The sequence below is a fragment of the Ruditapes philippinarum genome, unplaced genomic scaffold, assembly GCF_026571515.1.
Source record: "Ruditapes philippinarum isolate M1 unplaced genomic scaffold, ASM2657151v2 ctg1472_1_1_1_1, whole genome shotgun sequence".
Classification (NCBI taxonomy): Eukaryota; Metazoa; Mollusca; class Bivalvia; order Venerida; family Veneridae; genus Ruditapes; species Ruditapes philippinarum.
The window spans coordinates 34,850-45,744 of NW_026851845.1; the positions used below are offsets into that span (position 1 = coordinate 34,850).

A 10,895-nucleotide genomic window follows, 5' to 3' on the forward strand; every position below is an offset into this window, starting at 1 on the left:
TTGAACATTTTTTAAAGGTGACCACCAAAGGAACATTCCTGTGAAGTTTGGATGAAATTGGCTTAGTGGTTTATGAGGAGATGTCATTTAAAAGTAAAAGTTTACGGACGGACGCCGGACGACGGACGGACGCCGGACGAAAAGCGATCACAAAAGCTCACCCTGTCACTTTGTGACAGGTGAGCTAAAAATACAAATAAATGCTAAATGAACATCTCGTAATAATTTAACACAAAAAGTCAACGGTAAAACTGTAAGAGGAAAATTTATCCACTTTAAGATTATTTTAGTAAGGACATATATTATAGAAAACAATGGGAACATAAAGCTAATTTTGCATCGTAATGTGTTCATATCTGACCTAAAATTGAGAAAGTGCCTGCTGTAAGAGATTAAGTGTAATAATTCTTTACAATAATTGTACATCTGCGTTAGACATATAGTCGTCTTGTTCGAGATACATAATAAGGATAATAACATTCAAATAATTTGTCGCATAACAGTTCTTCGTCGACATCCTGTCTACAGCATTAAAAAAAACCCTCGATTCCTTTCATGTTATATTATACATATACAATTCTTAAAAACTGTTAATGTTTGAATTTGTGCAAACATTTGAAAGATAATGTTGGGATTATATTATATTTTGTTATACTAAAGGCGTATGCTATAGTTTTATATATACATACTGGCAGAATAGAAATTATTGTTATAAATAGATTTAACATTTATACACGGTAGGGAATCACGTGACTTTTACGGTTACGCGTACAGACAATATGGCGGCCTAAAAACCTCGCTTCACATGTGTTTTTCAGGTAATTCTTTATTATATCCCTTTTACTTACATACGAGACCTGTTGCAGCCTACGCGGAATAAAGAATTGTTGCCGCCTATACCTTATTTTCCACCCCTGTGCTCATAGCTTTTACAAACACTCAAAAATTCAACAGGAATTTTCAATGTTGACAATTATTTTTCGGGTAACATTCACGCAATCTTTGTATTTTTTATGAATTTGATTAAACTACGTAGAGTTAGCAAAGAGAAAATGTTCATAGAAGTTCTTTATTTGAAAATGTAAATATTAGGCATGTTAAATGTTGACTGGTCATTTTCTATTCCAACACACAAGAGAAAAATGATTTGGGTAACGGCCACGCAAACTTTTATTGTTGATAACTCCCACGCAATATTTTATGTGCAAGCAATATCTATGCAGGTTTTAGCCTAGATATTGATTTAACAAATCATGATTGATGCATTTAGCCTCAGACTTTCAAATAATTTTGAATAATATTTAAAATACCGCCAATAGGTCCTGGATAGAATTAAACCAGCAGGCACATAAACGTTGAACAACGTTGAATTATGGTCAGATTTTAACGTTGAAATAACGTTGGATTTATGTTCGGATTTGAAAGTTTAAACAACGTTGAAATTCAACGTTGGCACAACGTTAAAGTTTCAATGTCATTTCAACATACTTCAATTTTAATATAAAGCAAAGTAACAGAGTATAACTGTTTAACAAAAAAAGACAGTTTAAGTGCAGCTTTAATTTTAACGATTTAAGAAGTCCTTTTAGCTAGAATTAAGCTACAATCTGTTCCACTCTACTACTAGTACTTCTTCTAGATCTCTCCTGGTATGTCTTAAGTGTTTCATATGGTGTTTGAATACTTCGTTGGCTGTCTCTTACTGCTTCTGCAAATAAAATAAGAAGTTACTTATTAAAAGTGACTTGGTCAATCTTAAATATATATATAATTAATCAACTTAGTGATATGTTTTATCTTAAAATGATTATCTCTAAGATTTACATAATAAAACAGCATAGAAATTAAGATACAGCTGAAGTTTCATATTGACAGCAAATTATGTACATAAAACAGCAAAAACTTTTTTAAAAGAAGCTATTTAGAAGTCTCACCTATGATAGGTAAGAAAAACTGCTCCCCTTCAGTTACTTGCAGCATATTCCTAAGAAATATTCATTCTAGGCTCTAGCTAAGACCATTGTATGCAGCATCCTGAAAACAACAAATATGTAAATTTTATATTAATAATGTTACACAAGTATTCTAAAAATAATATACATGTATTATTAAGACAAGATAAATGTCCAGTAGTTGCAATTTTAATACTTTGTTAAGAAGTATATATATATATATATATATTAAATATTAGAATTATAATTCAACAAACCTAACAGTCCTTTTCATGTGAAATGTATGGTATACAAACTACAGCTGCAATACTCTCAATTTCAGCCAGGACCAGGATCTAGAATATAAAAATAGATTTATTATTACCTATAAATTCACGACAATTAAGCTTAAAATTTAACATTAAAGAACAGTTTAATCAATATTTGTGTCGATAATGCAATGAATATAATGATTTTTTTAAACTAATTCACGCTTATTTTTACTATCACTAAGATATAAATACAGCTAGATTGACGAATCGTCTTGGGACGTTCTTGATATGGGCCGAACAACACTTCATCTGCTTATAGGTTACAATAATACGATAAATAAATTTCAAAAAGGCATGACCTGTAAAATCACAAATTGCCAAGGACATCAATAACTTCGCGTAAGGCCTACCAAACCCAAATCATTCAATTAGGTCGCGTTTTAATACAAAAGTATCAAATATTAGAAGGAGGTTTTGTATTTCTTTTTTTAGTATAATTACAGTTGACATTTTTCATATTTTGCAGATATGAAAGTTTCCAGCTCGGATATTGATTGTGATAAATGTGGGAAACATTTCATTCACGGAATGACCACATCGGCACAGGACCTTATAACTTTTGTGGTAAAACATTTTATAGCTCAGCAAATCGGAAACGTTACGGGTTTTACTGTTAGTATTAAAATAACAATCAAACATAAGTCCTCTAGATTTTATTACCTAGTTTGTAAAAAAGACCCATTCTAATATGCTTTAGGGTTGTTTTTATTAGCTCACCAGAGCCGAAGGCTCAGGGTGAGCTATTAGTATCAAAGGGGGATGCTCCGGCGTCGATCGTCCGTCATCATGCGTCAACAATCGTCTTCTAAAAATAGAAAAACCTTTAAACATCTTCTTGTACAGAACTAATCGATGGATGATCACCAAACTTTGTCAGTAGCATTCTTGGGAAGTCTTTTATCAAGTTTGCTCATATTAATTTGATTGGCCCCTTTTAGGCATCTCTAGGGCTAAAAATAGAAAAACCTTTAAACATCTTCTTCTACAGAAATAATTGATGGATGATCACCAAACTTTGTCGGTAGCATTCTTGGGTAGTCTTTTATCAAGTTTGGTCATGTGAATTTGATTAGCCTATTTTAGGGGCCACTAAAATTAAAAGTAGAAATATGTTTTTAACAGCTTCTCCTGTAGAACTAATGAATGGATGATCACCAAACTTTGTCTGTAGCATTTTTGGGTAATCTTTTATCAAGTTTGCTCACATTAATTTGATTGGCCCCTTTTAGGGGCCGCGATAGCTAAAAATATCTTCTACTTCAGAACCAATTGATGGATGATCACCAAACTTTGTCTGTAGCATTCTTGGGTACTCTTTTATATTAATCTGATTAGCCCCTTTTAGGGGCCACTAAAGCTAAAAATAGAAATACCGTTAAATGTCTATTTGTAGAGAACTAATTGATTGATGATCACCAAACTTTGTCTGTAGCATTCTTTGGTAGTCTTTTATCAAGTTTGCTCATATTAATTTGATTGGTCCCGTTTAAGCTAAAGCTTAAATGCCCCAGGTCATGGCATTTCTTAAAATCATTGTTTAAACATATTCTATGCTCAAATTTAATATTAGAATATATTGACAATCCAACACTGAAAAGCAGTTGTTTCTGATGAGCGACTCAGGGCCATCATGGCCCTCTTGTTGTTTGGTTTTTTTTTGTTTTTTGTTGTTTTTTTTGCTGTAGAATTAAAAAAAAACATAATTATGTTAAATACAGACACTAATTTTAAAAATAATTGGTTACATAAGAGGCTAAGTGATAAAATGATTTGAATGTCTTTAAAATCTTAATATTAACAGTAAAATGCCATACCTGTGACAGTTCGATTTGCAACAACGTTTACAAGGTCCTGTGCCGAGTAGCCAGTTTAAATGGTCATTAAGACCTGTCCATGAACGAAATGTTTTCCAACATTATCCACAAACAATATCCGAGCTGCAACCGTCCATATCTGCAAACTATGAAAAATGACAACTGTAATTGTGCTTAAACTGAATCGACCTCCTTCCTATATTTGAGACTTGTTTTTCAATTTCTGCGATTAATTCATCTATATCTTTATATCGAAACTTCATTTAATATATTTACGTGAGTATGTATTCTGCTACCCATAGGCGCTTAATTCTATCCAGGACCTTTTGGCGGTATTTTAAATATTATTCAAAATTCTATGAACGTTTAAGGCTAAATACGTCGATCATGATTTTGTTAAATCAATATCAAGGCTATAGCTTGCATAGATATTGCTTGCGCATAAAATATTGCGTGGGAGTTATCAACAATAAAAGTTTGCGTGGCCGTTACCCAAATCATTTTTCCCTCGTGTATTGGAATTGAAAATGACCAGTCAACATTTAACATGCCTAATATTTACATTTTCAAATAAAGAAATTCTATGAACATTTTCTCTTTGCTAACTCGGCGTGCTTTAATCAAATTAATAAAAAATACAAAGATTGCGTGAAAGTTACCTGAAAAATAATTGTTAACATTGAAAATTCCTGTTGAATTTTTGAGTGTTTGTAAAAGCTATGAGCACAGGGGTGGAAAATAAGGTATAGGCGGCAACAATTCTTTATTCCGCGTAGGCTGCAACAGGTCTCGTATGCAAGTAAAAGGGATATAATAAAGAATTACCTGAAAAACACATGTGAAGCGAGGTTTTTAGGCCGCCATATTGTCTGTACGCGTAACCGTAAAAGTCACGTGATTCCCTACCGTGTTATATAACATCAGAATATGACAATGGTAATATTCAGTCCTCAAACAAAAGAATGGAAAAAATAATAATACAATGAAAATATGTATTGGAACTTATCGACAACTTCTCTTTAACCACCAATTTTATGAAAATAAGTGAAACATGCCTTATGTACTTGTAAATGGAGAAAATGTGAATAACTGAACAGATACTAATTCAATACATTAAGTGCTTTGCTAGAATTGCAGAAAATACTTTGGAAATGCATTTTTATTATAAATTAATAACATTCTTCGGACACTTTTTCTTTCGAATTCAAAATGTGTAAATAATTTTACATTTTTTTAATTGAGTGTTAAGAAATCATTTTATTTCAAACCTGCTTGACTTTTTAAACACATAGTTAACTTTGTTGTTTTTATTTATTTTTTCCCTTACATTTATACGCTTAAGCTAAAACATCTTAATAATGCAATCGAACAAATGTCGAGTTTACTATATAGTCCATTGTACCAGATCACACAGTGAGTGTAGATGTTTTATCCTTGATCTTCCTAAGCAATGAAAGATACTGTATCTTGATTAGCACAGCTATTTACCAAGATTTTTTACATGATTGTTTTTCTTATTTCTAAGAATGGCATATTCACTTAATCTACATTAAAGCAGACTGTTTATTAGAAGAAATTAATATATTGTTGCAAAAAGCCACACTGTAAAAGACTGTAAAGTATGTAACTGAACATATTTTAAATGCTACATATTTCAACAATTTATTTCTTGTTGTGATTGTTACTGAAATGACATTTACATAAATATAACATCATTTAATAGATTAGATTCGTTTTCTGCGCAAATCGTCTCAATAAAGGATTGTTTTGCATAATATTTATTGAGGAATAATGTTGATTACGGTTCTGTCATAAAAAAATTAAATAACACAAGCAAACTTTAACTTGTCATGCCGATCTTTGTTCTCATTTATTTGTTCAAAATATTTAATGTCATATAATACATCTAAAGAACACTTTATTATTAAAATATCTTGATGCAAAAAAGTAAAATGACTACATTATAAGGCATACATAAATCTCCCGTGTTTTTGGACAATTGTATATTTACTTTGTCTTTGATTTGCAAGTTGAATATATACAATGCTCATCCTTTGAGTACAATATTTTAATCACATAATCTATAAAATTGTCATTCAATATGTCTCATTTGAATGAAAGAATGATTGAACCATGTATGGGAAGCCATGTTCCCTATCAAATATCAAGTAAAGTTGGTCCTTTCTTTAAAAAAAATCCAGTTTTTAAGTACCACATGATGTTTCACCGGAACGATATGCAACAAAAAGAACATCAATAATGCAAATATGACAATTTAAAACATGCGATAATGTTAAAATAAAAAAGATGTTAAATCAAAATAATGAAAATGATTGGGAAGTTATTTATTGAACAATTAATATTTTAACACATAAAATGCAACATACATTTATGGATTTATTAATTTATTTTTATATGCATGTACTCTATTCTACTTTTATGACAAACCTTTTGCAACATGTCTAGGAATTGAGGTCTAAACAGTTAATAGCAAGGGGAGTTGCATGTGTTGATATCTTTAGAAGAATTTAAAGTTGCTTCATTTTAACATCATAAAGCAAATCGTAATTGTATCCATTGTTTGATTTGAAATACTTATTATAACAAGCGAGATATTTACATAAATACGTTTAAAAGATTTTGAATATCTAAGATAAATGCTGCGAATGGGAAATTTTATGTTAACTTAAAGTCATTTACATTGTTATATTTTATTTGTGGTACATATCATGTAGGAAATGTTAACCGAGTGTTCGCTTCGTCATTGTGCTATAAATGAAATAAAAACCATTATTCGTGAGTGTTACTGTCACTTAATGGTTTCTGGCGTAAAAGTTATCCTTTGATTCAAACCAAACGCTACATGGCTGCATAACAAATGAAAGACTAAACCATCATTTGATAATGTTGCTTCAAAAGAATGAATATTTATTTAAGCATGTTTACAGTACTTTTGGTTATTTCTTTAGTTCAAACATTTATTTTGTTTGCAGGATCTCATTGAAACTGTAATCGATTTCGTTTTTCATTGTATTCAAGTAAAATACTCACAAGAAACTTTCATCCCAAATGTTTACAATCCAAAATCTATACAGAGAGGAAATCCTGAAATAAATAAATTATTTTATTTAAATAGCATCGAAGGATTTATTTATCCTCATTTATAAATTCCTTATTAATTATGCTCATCCTGAAGTGATATATTAAATCACATACATTTATTGATATCTATAAAATTCTAACTGAATACGTTTTATTTTAATAAGAGAAGTAATTTACTATGTTTGGGAAGCTGCATTCCTTATTACAGACCAAGTAAAGACAGTATTTTCTTTACAAAAAAACTAACTGCCAGTATTTGACACTATATATTGTGACCACCTATAGTGTGTGAAATTTTAAATATAACATACGTAATTTGTGTGAAGTAAAAACATGTTTATTGTATATTTACAAAGATGCTTTGTAGCAATTAACATTTATTTATATCAGATTTATAAATTACCATGCATTTATATATTTTCAATACATACCCATTTTTATTTGCCTGTCATTAAAATTTGAAGTTTTATTATTATTTTGTCAGCTCCCTGGGCTTTATATATAATTTCTGTTACTTTGCTTTCCTTCAAGACACTATACATGTACTCATAATATTCCTTATTTAAATCTAAATATTTATCTACATGTCTGTGTCACAGGTTCTTCAAATTATGTAACAATGTCATAAGAATTTTGCTTATAAGCACATTTTAGTCACGAAATATGATTGTTTATAATGACTGTGAAACTTTGCACTTCTAAGGATTAATTTAAGTTATCTGTATTTACTATTCCTTGACCACAGTTGCATGTTTGAGATTGACAATAAACCTAAGACATCTCCTTAATATGTGCACTTGTTCCCACTGGAATACATAAGTCATTTACAGACGAAATCGTAGAAATCTACTTTTTATGATATGATTAGAGACATTTCTGGGATGCGTTCTTGTCACAGTTTATTTTGTCATAAATATTCTTTAATTTCTGCAACATTGATATAAAACACTTGATGCTCGAAGATGCCAATCATGTTAAAATTTATACGAGAACATCATTTGTAAAATAATCACAAATTCATAGATAGTTCTGATTAACATTTAATTGTACAAAACAGTTAGTTCAAAACTTCACAAATGGCAACAATGTTGGAAATGTCTAAATGGTCTTAATTCTTCCTGACATATGCTCACACTCACAGGCAAATATTAATCAGTACAAACCTAACATTTTGGATTGTGATAAAACTTAGTGCATATTTAAATCAAATACTTGCATATTGTTTTACTCTGGTGTATTGGACCAACTGGCAAAATGCCAAGAGTTGATATTTACACGATACTGACAATAATAATTGTTCACTCACTTTGAACAGTTAATTAATTATCATAATATTTAATCAAAGATAGGTAGTACACACATATATTCAGGAGAAACTATTTATATTTAAAAAAAAATACCATTCATAAAAGTCGTTTACTGACATTATTTTTGTCTTTACATCTAACTTGTTGATTTTGAAAAAAAGTCATTTCTGTTGACGACTTTTGTGCGTAAAAACCCCTATCCATACCAGATTATATACAACCATTAATATAATATATATGCCATAAACCAGCACGAGATAAAACATGTTCTTCAATATTATTTAGATGTGTAATCAAATTATATCTTATATGCAGATATTTTTTTCATTTATTTACGCTAAAGAGATTAGTTGCAATGATGTACGGTGAATGTTCAGCTTCCATCAATTTATTTATCATAAACTACGAGCGTGTTTCTATGAATGGAACCCCGAGTATAAAAATGAATTTTATTGAATGGAAATTTCACGCGACGTTGATGAATTATGTACTAACTTAAAAGCGTATAAAAACAGCGACCAAAGTAAGCTTATCTGATTGTATTACAAGCAGTGTATATATTAAGTGTTATTTATTTATTAATGTATTATTATTATTAACTCGATTATATTTGATTTCCTTGCCGGCTACACTATAACTTCCTTTTATGTATCATTAAAGTGATTATCCTGCCAGTGCACTGCCTTGTGCTCTGTCCTGTTTTTGTTTGGGGTTCCTCTTGGGCTACTGGTCGCTGGTCCTCGTTGCGGGGTCGTGTGGGGGTTTCGTTTATTAAACACCATCTTTCCTTCTTGATTTTGTTATAAAAGTTTATAAAATACATCGTAAAAACCTACGCGACGGTATTCTCTTGATAAACAATGTTTCTCAAAGTCATGGTCTATGGATGTCATTATACATGTACCTGAATAAAGCAAGGGGTTAAAACTGATGTAAAATAAATAGTGAGGTATACCGCTTATTTCTTGTTTTTCAAAATTATAATAAATGAATGATTAAAGATATGGTCTATTGCGAATGATGTTTGGTTTCAAAGCTTATATAGTATTGCAGATAAATATGTCTATTGAATTATTTTATTGAAAAACATTTGAAAAAGCAGATCCAAACAGTACTGTTGTTTTATTGACCTTCAAAGGTGTTTTGTACTGGAATGGCCTTTGGGTTAAACTTATTTAAATGGGGATAAGTGGTAGCTTTTCTTATGTTATACAGTAACTTTATAGTGAAGTTAAACGGTGTGTTAAACATGTCAGATGTGTACTATTGTGATATAGGGTCATTGCAAGGGAACAAAATATGACGTCCTCTGCTTGTTTATCTTTCTATAAACGATGTAGAAATTAACCTACAACAAGAGCAAACCGCCTGTATGACTCTTGATCAACTTTCAATTTATTTATTACTTTTTGCCGGTGATGCAGTTTTAGTTGGGTTTTTTTCAGAAACTGAAGATGACTAACGATAATTTTTAGATAATTTTTAACATGGTGTGATACATGTAAAATGAAACGTAGAGAAAACTTTGCTAAAACAAAACTGTTAAAAAATCAATAAACGCCATGAGCTACTTACTCTCAGTAAATAAACCATTAGAAATACCAGCACACATTGAGTTTACTTAATTGTTCTTGTGAAGTACGGAGAACTACGGCAAATAGACAGGCTTTACAGGGAAAAAAATAAACGGATTTTAAATGTCAATGCTGAACCTGGGTGAAACTGATCGTTTTCTGATATTTATAATCAACCAAATTAATAGGAATTGCAATTAATAATATATTCTTTTGGACAATACACTGACAAAAATGTTAATCGTAATTGTTTGTAATGGTGCAAATCAAACTACTTAAGCTTCTCAAGTTAAACAATTGCTCCAAGAAGCAGAATTGAATGATGTTTGGATATTTTCAGAACAAGTGAGTGTTTTAATATCAAGTCCAAGACTTATAGATATTTATTTCAGCAACTGGTGACAAGACGTTAGTAATAAAAGCTCACTTTTTTTTAAAAAGAACCTAAAATCAACTTTAAAACATCAAATTATTTAAATAGAATGCATTGCACGAAATTCAGAAATACAATAACTAAACTAAAAATTTCTTCGTACACAGAAACATTGTGAGATCTGAAAGAAAATATACATTTGCAACATATACAATATAGAAGATGAATACAATTTGTTTTAATTTGTTCTGCTTACTTTGACTTAAGAAAAATGAAAGTACCACGTTATTACTATATGTATCATAATATGTTTAAATGTATCTAATGATCTTTAAAAATACATGTTATACAAATACTTCGAATAAATGAGCAATATTTTGTAAAATCATTTAGTATCAAAATGGAAAATATGAATTATGTCATTGACTGATAATACCAAATGTTATTTTTTATGTTTATTGT

At 30.2% G+C, this 10,895-nt stretch overlaps 1 long non-coding RNA gene across 1 annotated transcript; it reads right to left on the reverse strand.

The window, feature by feature from the left end:
• Positions 1-734: 734 nt before the first annotated feature.
• On the reverse strand, positions 735-3,347 carry LOC132741233 (uncharacterized). The gene is made up of 4 exons (XR_009627258.1): positions 2,924-3,347; positions 2,210-2,287; positions 1,935-2,034; positions 735-1,708 (listed from the first exon to the last, which is right to left on the reverse strand). It is a non-coding gene; the product is annotated as an uncharacterized LOC132741233 (long non-coding RNA).
• Positions 3,348-10,895: the final 7,548 nt, after the last annotated feature.